Raw genomic sequence first — 11,059 nt, 5'->3', positions numbered from 1 at the left:
TGTAGAATTTAGCTTGTTGGCAGTATAAAATAGCACCTACAATACCTTATTCTTTCATATCACAAGACCTTTGCAGTCATCTTTCCAACTGAAAGAAAAAATGGCATTTGCATCTGCAGAATCTGATCAGACTAGCAGCTGAGTCTTATTTTGACACTAGGGCTATAGCAAACTAGGTTTCGGCCACATGAGCCATTCTTCAGACCATACGGTATCAGTTTGTCTTCCAACATTGCTCCCCACTTCTCACTCCCCAGCATCTGCCATCTCTACACATCCATAAGCTTGATGCATCAGTATAACCCATCACCGATACTTCCTCCATTTACTAAACTTGTAACTACTGTAAAAAGAGCCTGGTGGGCTATTATTTTGGCTCCCAGAATTTCACAGTCAGAATGGTCACTGACAGGAGTCTGGAAGTTGTTGTTCAAAACATAAAACATAAACAAAAAAATAACTATATGAAACACCCCAATCACATTGCTTTAGGAAAAGGACACTTAACTTTCTTTGCCCCCTTCCATATAGCTGTATAAAACCCACATTGAACTGGATTATATAGCAGTGTGGACTCATATAACTCAATTCAAAGCAGATATTGTGGATTATCTGCCTTGATAGTCTGGGTTATATGGCTGTGTGGAAGGGCCCTTTGTGGACACTTGAATATGCTTACTAAAGAGTTTCTCAAATTAGCCCTACATCAAATGCTTTCCTGAAGAGTAACCTAAAGTTGCCAGCCATTAAATCCCTCAGAGATTTCAGCAAAAAAAAATAATGTCAAGTTTTGTTTTGTTTGCTACTATAATATGGGCACCAAAAATACACTGGCCACACCCAAATTTTTCTTATACACATGATAACCTAGGCTATTTCATCCAACCTTGAAGAAATAAGATTCCACTTTTCTCCTGCTTTTGAAACTGCATAATGGTACAAACTGCAAGTTCAAACAAATAGAGTAATTCTTCTCAGAAGCCTCTTACCATCATTATTGTAATTGATTGAAAACACACAACAGCTGGGCACCATCAGACCTAAGAGTAGCATAAAGCAGTATGGGTTACTGACAATGCTGAGTGTGGGATTCTGGAAAATGTGGTATGAGAAAGGAACCTCTTTAAGCTTTTCCTCTATGGCTTAGTTTTATGTGCCTGGAAAGCATGACCCATACATTGTATTTCCACATTCTCTTCAGCTGCACCATAACCATCCTTTGGGCTACAGGAATTAGTGTTAGCAAAAGCAATGGGAGCAAAAAGATGGGAGGCATTTTTTAAAATGAGTAATATTCTCAAAAGAGAGCCATTGCAGTGTAGTGGTCTAAAAATTGGACTCCACTCCAGCACTGAAACCCATTGAGTGATCCTGGACAAGCCAAACTTTCTCAGCCTCAGTGGGAAGCAAAGGCAAATACTCTGAACAAATCTTGCTGAGAAAAACTTTGAGTCACCTTAGGGTTGCCCAAAGTCAGAAACAACTTGGAGGCCCAAGAACAAAAGCAATATTGTACTCTGAAAATCTACCAACTAATAGGACAGTAACCATATTGGGAAAATGTAGACGTTGTAGTCCAAATAGTAATTTTTCCAAACTCTGTTGAAAACAAATGACACTGTAATATCAAGGAAGAATCAAGCATAACATTTCTCCTAAGCTTCTTGCACCAGCTGTTGCATGCTCAAGAAGCCCTGGACTTAATGTTTACACACACACAAATATATGTGTGTGTGTAGCCCTTGTTCATGAGGTATGTTATTCTCTGGGGGGGGGGGGGATGTTCTTTGTTCTGTTTCATAGACTTTATATACTTTTATGGCAACCAATAAAAGGAAATGTTTTCCAAAAATGGCTCTCAGCCCCAAAGAAGTAAACAAAACATGGTAAAAATAAGCTGCAAAATCTAACTTAAACTGTTTGAAATTACAAGACGTCTGTTTAGCAGAAATCTTTATATTTATCAATACATAAGCAGCAGTCATGTTATTCTGATCATCAGTCCAGTATCTGTACAAAAACACTTTTACTTTTTAAAAAGTACATTGGTGAGGAGGCATAATATAAGAAATATTCTGTACAGACTGGAGTAACTCAGTTTCCATGACCACCTGTGTGTGTTGTGCATGTATGTAGGCATTGCTGTTGTTGTTATACACACAAACATGTATACTGCAAACTTTTGCAATATGTTAGTACTTAATATTGAAATGGAAACATTACTTTCTGTGATCCACATTTGTTAAAATAACAATCCCTTTAAATAGAGCAAGATTTATAAAAAAATATGCAGGATGCTGTTTTGGCAGTGAAATTGCATTGTCTGAATGATGTTCTGAGATGAAATGCAGGAACAACATTTTGATGCATCCAAGTGAAGTTTGTATCAACTTCTCAGGCTTTTAGATTCCCTTTGGGTACTTTCAAACAGAATAATTATGCTGCTATGATTCCATTTTAGCTGCCTTGGGAACATCCTGTGGAATCATTGGATTTGCAGTTTCAGGAGGGTCATTTATAATTCTCAACCCGGGAACCTAGTGTGTACCAAACTGGAAATCCCTGGATGCCATAGGATTTGGACAATTCTAGTTGAAGTGAAACATGATGTTATAATTCAGTAGAAAGGATCCCAGATTCTTTGCAAAAAATGATCTAACATTATGTTTCAGATCAGATTGTAAGAACATAACATAAACTAGTGGATTTGTTGTCAATATTCTTAAACTCAGTTACCAGACCCGCATCATTGTACATCAGAGACCCATGTGTTTTACAGCTTTTGCTGGGAGCTGATTCTCTCCCATTGAAGCCCCTAAGGCATATTATGCTGTCTGAATGCCAGCCTGCATATTGAACATGCAGCTGTTCCATGGGTTCATTCACTACCTTGGGCATCTCAAATGCTTCTGATAACACTAAACACACCTGGTGGTAGCTCTAAAAAAAACACTTACAATTTCATAAAATCACATCAAATAAATGAGCTGCCATGTCGCAAAATGACTAGAGGCAAAATATGATACTGTGTAGTTTTTCCTATAAAAATGTCTAAAACGAATAGAATAAAATAAATATCTACTCCACCTACCCTGTTCTTAAATTAAGTCATGAACTGATGTTTTAGTCCATCCCTTTCAGTTAAATACACTGATTCTACTGATGTATTTTTAAAATAAAAAGTTTTATTTTATTTATATAGCCTTCTTCAAGGGTTGCTGAGGGCAGGGACAGTAATAATAATTATAAAAATGCATAGAAAGAAGTGATTTAAAAAATCATATACAGTAGATCCTTGGTATCTGCTGGGCTTTGGTTCCAGGACCGACTCTATATACCAAAATCCACATTATGAAGATGGTGTAATAAAATGATACCCCTTATACAAAATGGTAAAAATCAAAGTTTTTACAAGCCATGGACATGGAGGACTAACTGTACACACCATTTTAACTTGCATACTAGTTGCTATCTTTAAGAAATAAAATGCTGAACCAGATGAAGTTGAAAGCATGTGAAACAAACCTGCAAATTACAACTAAGTAATTAAAAAACCTGCAGGAATTTCAAAAAGGTATGTCTCCAAAACTTGCACCTAGGTGACTCTTACTTCTCAGAGTAGGGGGCTAAGGACTGAAGTTTTCCAGTTTTTCTTCATCCTTTTTTTTTTTTTTTTTGGTATCAAGATGATACCAATAACAGGAGTTTGGTAGGAAGGAGCTTAGTCTACTCTATAGAGACCTCTATTTTATCAATAACTGTATTACTGAATACAAAAGCCAAGATAATCCATACCACAGTATTTTTTATTTCTATAAGTGGATATGAAAGTTGGAAAAAAGATAGTTGACAGGAAGAGTCTAATCCAAAATGTGCTTGAAAAGAGTTCTGCAGTTAACTATAGACTGCCAAATTGACAAGTAAGTGTTTCTAGAACAAAACAAGTGTGGAATCTACTAGATGCCAGAAGGATATATTTCAGAGGAAGGAACATATCTGAATATTCCTTGCCTTTAAAATCCCTATGAAATTCATGGGAGTTTGCCATAAATCGGCAGGCGAAAGATGAAATGACACAAGTCTTTGGAAAAGACAAAAAAATGGGAAAAGTTAATGGCAATAAGAAAAGTGGAAGACAGCATAATAATTACTGATGTTTATGTATTACCTCATCTCTTTTTTAATTTAACAGGCCTGAAAAGACATACTTTGAAAAAACTGCAACCTGTTTCTTGGCCACAATATGGTGGGGAAAATTTTTAAAATACATACTGATGTTATCAAGCCACGATAGCCCCCCGTCCCCGTCCTCAAGATTAAGAGACTACAAACAAATATGAGTTGAGAAATTCTGAAGCTTTAGAGCAGTGTTTTGCAAACTCTGCTCCTCCAAATGTTTTGGACCAGCTCCCACAATTTCTAACAGCTGGTAAGCTGGCTGGGATTTCTGGAGAAAAGGAGATGCACTCCATTTGGGAATACATCCTTACTTCTGACTTCCAACTGAGCTGAGACCAGCTGCTTAAGAAATAATCTGCTGTATAAGACTGTAAGAGCATAAGAAACATTGTGCTATAAAAAAAACCCTTAAAGTCTATGTAATCCACTGTACTCTATATCATTATAACAGCTGAAAACAGAATCCTTCCAAGTTAAGTGAAACTGGGATAGGTGACTGTTTCTATTGCTCTTTCCCCCCCTAATGTCACCCCTTTGCCAGAACCACAATCAAGCACTATGCTCCAATGCATGAATTGGTGCCAAGTTTCTCATATACTGCTACCAAGCAAAAAATCACAGAAGAGTTTCCATAGCAACTGTAATTTAATAATGCGAAATTTCCAGTTTGATAGAGCTGAACAACTAATAATGTCAGCTTGGGCTGTATTTGAAACTAGGTGTCAGGAGGGTTTGGCATAAAACGTGATCTATTAGAGCATTCATCTTTATTGTCAGGATAATCTTTCAAAAGCCAATAATAACTGTGATTTAAAATGTAATCTGATTACCTTCCCACCACCCACCCACAAACTCTCCAGTCATATAACATTAATGATGAAAATAGGCTTATTAAAATCTTCCCGTGCAGTTTCAAAAATTATTTCGGGGTTTGCTCACATATCTGAATTTTATATGCATTGTCAACAATGGAACTAAACCAAAATTACTTTTTTTTCAACTTTGTCTTACTTGAAAAAAATCAAGATAAGATTTTTGGCACTCTTGTCAGATATTCCAGCTGTGCTTTCAGTAGTTCAGTCTCTAGAAAGCACTGAAAGAACTTCACAGACAGTCCAACTTACAGGAGCAGTTCTTTTTGGTCTGAATCTAACATCACCATGAAGTATTTAGAAATATCTTCCAAGATCTCTGTTATCTCATCCAATGATAAATCCAATTATAAATCTCAAGTTTTCACAGAAGGAGGCCATGGCAGTTAAAGGGTTATCACAGTATATAAGGTGAAAGAGACCCTGGAAGCTGACCACTAATGTGAAGGACTTTCTTCCAGTCCACTTCGCCACAATCCTCTTTGTCTCACAAAAAAATTCTTCTAAAGGGCATTCCATGTTTCCATAGCATGTTTTGAGGATATATGCATGGAAAGGAAAAGGCATATATTACCTTCTTCTAGTTATGATGATGGAAACAATTTTATCTGGGAAAAACCTTCATCACCTCTTGATCTTTCATACTGCATCTTGGCTTTTGCATGAATCGACACACCAGAGGCCCTCTCACACTATGATACAGCTCCCACTTGAATGGAGCCACCAATGGAGCAATGGGTGGGTTGTGGGTTGTGTTGCTGATCTGAAGGTTGCCTGTTTGAATCCCACCCAGGGAGAGCATGGATGAGCTCCCTCTGTCAGCTCCAGCTCCATGCAGGGACATGAGAGGAGCTTCCCACAAAGATCGTAAAACATCAAACATCCGGGCATGCCCTGGGCAACGTCCTTGCAGACTGCCAATTCTCTCACACCAGAAGTAACTTGCAGTTTCTCAAGTCACTCCTGACATGAAAAAAATCCCACTTGAATTACCATGGTTTCATCCTATAGACTCAGTCATGGGACTGGCAATCTATGAAGGAATATTTAGAGTTCTGAGCCAGAGAGCTCTAGTGGGTTATCAATCTGGGGTCCCCAGAGGTTTTTGGCCTTCAACTCTCAGAAATCCTAACAGCTGGTAAACTGGCTGGGATTTCTGGGAGTTGTAGGCCAAAAACATCTGAGGATCCTAGATTGAGAGCCACTGTTCTAGTGTCTCACTAAACTACAAACCCCAGGATTCCATAGATTGGAAGCATGACAGGTCAAGTGGAATAACAATAGTGTTATAGGCTCCTGTCCTAGTCAAATGACATCCAAAATGGCAGCTTTTAAGGTATAGTGCACTAGAAAGTGTCCCAACAGGTAACTTTACTCTCAGGGTACTGCTTCTCCTGTAGCTGCTGCTTATTTTACCAAGGTTTTAATAATGTTACTATTTACAGCAGTTTGTCCAGTTTGCAGTAAGGTTCTTTTGAAAAAAAATAACTGGGACATGGTTTGTGGAACTAGTCCTATGGTTTGAAGGACAAGGAATCATAGCATCCAGATATGGGAATGCTGTAAACTTTCTTATGTAATGTCACTTAACTTTGTATTGTCTGCTTTGACAGCATGAAGGTTTTAGACAGATTGAAAATTGTATCGTGAACCCCAACTCATATGTCTCATTGGTGGGGAAATATGGTGCCCATTTCACAGAAGGCCAAAACTCGTCATTCCTTTTTTATGCACATTTCCCTAGTATTGGTTATCCTATTACCAGGCCTTGAGCACAGACTTTAAATATAATTAAAATATAATCAGTTCTGTACAGCGGAGAGTCATGATTACTAATGTTCTTAGGTCAGTGAAGCTCCATTGATTTTAGTGAGGTTCTACCAGCGGGAAACCATTTGCAATCATAACACTGGCTTTAACTTTTCCAAATTATGCATTCCAGTAATTTAAGTCAAAACTGTGTCCCAGCATAAGCAACAAGGCGTAAAGATCCAAGAGTCAGTTCAATTAGGTGGCCCTTTTTTATTGAATTTAGCTTACTTTAATGTTCATTGTGACAAATGGCGCTCCAGGGAATCAGAACATCTGCCAAAGGTGAAATTTAATTTGGGAGGCTAACACTATTTGAGAATGATGATCAAAGGGTTTTCTATCTTTGGAGAATTAGGTCCACTAGAGTTATTGATCGAAGTAAGTTTTGCATATCACACACATTTCAAAGATCTTACCCTACTTGAAAAGCTAAGGATAAGAAGTCTCTCAGTGGGAAACCATTTCCTCCACAGAGTATACTTGGAATAGGCTACATTAGGATGGATGACTTCTCAGCATTGAGAATTATACTGGGAACTCCATGGTTTCTTTTGCTGGTGAGATTCGGTAGATTTGTTTTGAGATTCCCACCACTGGTATAGTGAAATCCTGCCTTAGAAGACGTACTTATAGCATGTACCTATATTTCCCCATGTTGCTCCCCAAATGACTTGTAAGCAGTGCACCCTCTGCCAAATATGGCAATTTCTGTTATCTGTCCACCAGGTATTTTTAAAAATTTTCAGTAGTGAGACATTCTGCAGCAGATAATCACAAGAATCTCTTGTGGTGCTAGGAAAATCCTAGCATATCTACCTGCAGGAAAATAGATAGGTGCATCCTGCTGATCCCCTCTTCTCCAGCAGCATTGGATTGACAATGTTTGATGGGGTAGTACTACTTACAAAATGGGTTGGAAAGATTGATTATTATTAATTTGCCATATTTACATTCCGCCCTTCTCACCTCAAAGAGGACTTAGAGCGGCGCACATAAAGGCACAATTTGATGCTATACAACACATATCCAGCAAATAAAACATACAAATTTAAAGAAACACTAAAACATTTCCACATTAAAATTATTAAAATCACATAACCAAATAAGATTTGGTTATAGTGCAATCAGAACAGAATCCCAACCTCTGTTCTGATGTGTAAACTCAACATATGCCAAAGTAATTCCTCAACAGAATTCCAGCCATAATTGGTCCCATGTGTATTTTAGCACATCATAACTTACTCTAGTGAATTTGGGGTATAACTAGCATGCAACATGAGGCACTTTTTTTCTACAAGGCAAGTAACACAAAGCCACTTATAAGCAAATGTTATCTTCTTTATTCTCTTTTGAAACATGTGAGATTCCCTACCCCTATCTCTTAAAGCTGAAGGACTGATGGACTTTGCCACTTGTCAACTAATCCTTGCAGTTCAAGATGGTTTAGAATAGGGTTTCTTAAACTTTTCCACTTGCAATCCCTTTTGGTCAGAGAAATTTTTACGTGACCCTGAATATATTTTTACAAAAATCAAACATTTACCGTGATAACAAATCAGTATTTTCAAGGCTTGCTAAACATTTTCTTTTCATATTTGTGTAGATGTCTTTAAAAATCCACCAGGTGATGTTCCAAAAACGTTTAATTTTACCAAATTTTTCAGGAACCCAACATTGAGCTAAGGGGACTCCATTTGGGGTCAGGATCACAGTTTAAGAAGCAGTGGTCTAGATCAGGCATGGGCAAACCTCAGCCCTCCGGGTATTTTGGATTTCAACCCTCACAATTCCTAACAGCCGGTAAGCTGGCTAGGATTTCTGGAAACTGAAGCCCAAAGGCACCTGGAGGGCTGAAGTTTGCCCATGCCTAGTCTAGATGGTCAGTCTGGACTTCTGTAGGAGGCACATCATGAAACTCTGCAGCAGTATTTAGAATAATATGCATGAGCAGCAATGACCTTTTCACAGACTGTAATTTGCAGCTAGGCAAATAATAAAATGTTAGAAATTAAACCTTCTCAAGTGTTCCTCTACTAGATTTTTATAAAACAAACCAAGGTTGAGTGTGGATCCTCTCACTAAATATTATCTTCTCCCTTAGAATAGGTTTATTTTCCTTTAAAAGGTAGATTAAGTTTGCAATTCAGATTGCCTGGCAAAGAAATAGGACTTGTACTCTAGGTAATGCCACCTTTTAGGTGTCTGCATTTTATTCCCTATCGTAAAAAGGAATTAAAAGCAAAATGCTGACTGTTCACAAATTAAATTGTGAAGCTTTGTCATTCTTCTTACAAGTTTCACAGCTAGCAAAAATAAAAGATATTCTGATCATCACAATGTCATAAATGAACTAATTTGTTTAAGTGTTTTGATGAAATGGAAAAGGACTGCAAATCCTGGTTTTTGTATTGGGTATGTGGGATAAATGGATACAATTAGTTTGCCAATGCCAATGCAAAACCCTAAGGATCTCAATGTACTTCAAAGGCAGTAGAAGTGAGACTGGGATGCTTATCTTTATGTACTTCTGTGGCAGGTTACCAGACAAAAGAGCTATTAGAACACTGTCTGCTAAATTCTGATATCGCTACTGCAAATCACCAGAGAGTGTGATTGTAGCTATCAGCTTAAATGGGCCCAGTTGCAGCAGGGGGTAAATTGGATTCTATCTGATGCCATGAAGTTTCCTTATTGTAAGTAACTAACTCATCACTTTAATTTTAGACTACACTAGTCCCATTCAGCCTTATCTCCTGTAGTCTCATTCTGTCTTATCTACTGAATAGTTTGCCATGTTGCTTTTCTACCTAATTGGCTCCCAGCTTGTTTGACTTTTCATTTTGTACCTTCAAGTCATCAGACATGTTGGTCATTCCTCTGTTGGTACAACTATTGAGAAGATCAGTGACAAAAAGCTGTTGAATTCATGTCCTCTTTGTAGCTTACACATAGGCATCTGTGTGTGAGAACATAACATGGAAACATAACCCAGGACTCAAGTCAGGCAAAATTTGATCAAAGCTATTGATCAAATCTTGCCTAATGTTCTTTCCTATTTACTTTTGGTGCCTGCAAGCCCAAGAAGAAGGTGAGGGGATCAGTCCCCTCCTTCTTCCTGGCCACATGATCTCTTCTGATGCTGTCAGAGTGGAAGAATGGTCAAGAGCTAACATGGAGATATCTGTTTGGCAAAGACTGGCAACAGCAACACAGAAGGTGAGGTGAAGGTCCAGCAAGGCTGATGTAGTCTCATTGGAATATGTAGGCACTAACATGGCACTGCAGCAGGTTTGGCAAGGTATATGTAGCCACCTCTGGGGCTCATCCAGAGCATTTCTACTCCAGTGCAGCTGCAGATTTAGCAGTTCATGTAGACTCACCATAAGTTACATCCTTTCACTCAGATTCCCTGCCTAACATGAGCTGTAATTTGTTAGTTCTACCCAGGTGTTTGCAGTTTCTCACTTCATATGAATTTGCTCCTTTCACTTCTTCCTTGGATGACTAAGAACCCTTTCAAACAGTCATATAATCCAGAACAGCAAGGCTGATAACCCACAATATTTTCTTTGAACTGGGTTAGCTGAGTCCACACTGCCATATAATCTGATTCAATGTGAATTTTATACAGCTGTGTGGAAGGGGCCAAGAATGGTTCAGCAGAAGCAGGGAAGCTAGAGAGCAGTGGTAGATGATTACATCACTCCATTGTTTTGACCTAGAGCCCTTACACCTCTAAGTAATGAATTTTGCCTGGGTGCATCAAGGTGGAATATGTAACTAACAGGTTAATCTGCATTTTCGCCTCATTTCTTGCATTCTTCTTACAGCCAGGAGCAAATAAACAGGTTTAGTTGTTCCTCCGTGCCTTGGCTCACCATTTTCATTTGCTAGAGGCAGGACTGTGACACCACATTACAGTAAATTAGAAGTAGCAATGTAGATAAAAAATTCTACTATAGCTGTGTAGTAGCATATTCTGTATTAAAAAGGAGGCAGATGATTCCATAATAAGAGAAGTGAAAAGGTATATCTAATTATCCCATTAACATTCTGAAGAGTAAATTGCTTCTTTTGCTCCTGAATCCTAAGCAATCAGATGCAGCCTCCTGATTGAAAGATACAGGTGCAACCTTAAAGAATTATTAAAGCCATTTCAATGTCATGAACATACACATCTATGGTTTTGTATGGAG

Source organism: Anolis carolinensis, chromosome 4 (genome assembly GCF_035594765.1).
Source record: "Anolis carolinensis isolate JA03-04 chromosome 4, rAnoCar3.1.pri, whole genome shotgun sequence".
Taxonomy (NCBI): domain Eukaryota; kingdom Metazoa; phylum Chordata; class Lepidosauria; order Squamata; family Dactyloidae; genus Anolis; species Anolis carolinensis.
The sequence above is the reverse complement of the archived record's forward strand: the minus strand, read 5'-3'. Positions refer to the sequence as shown.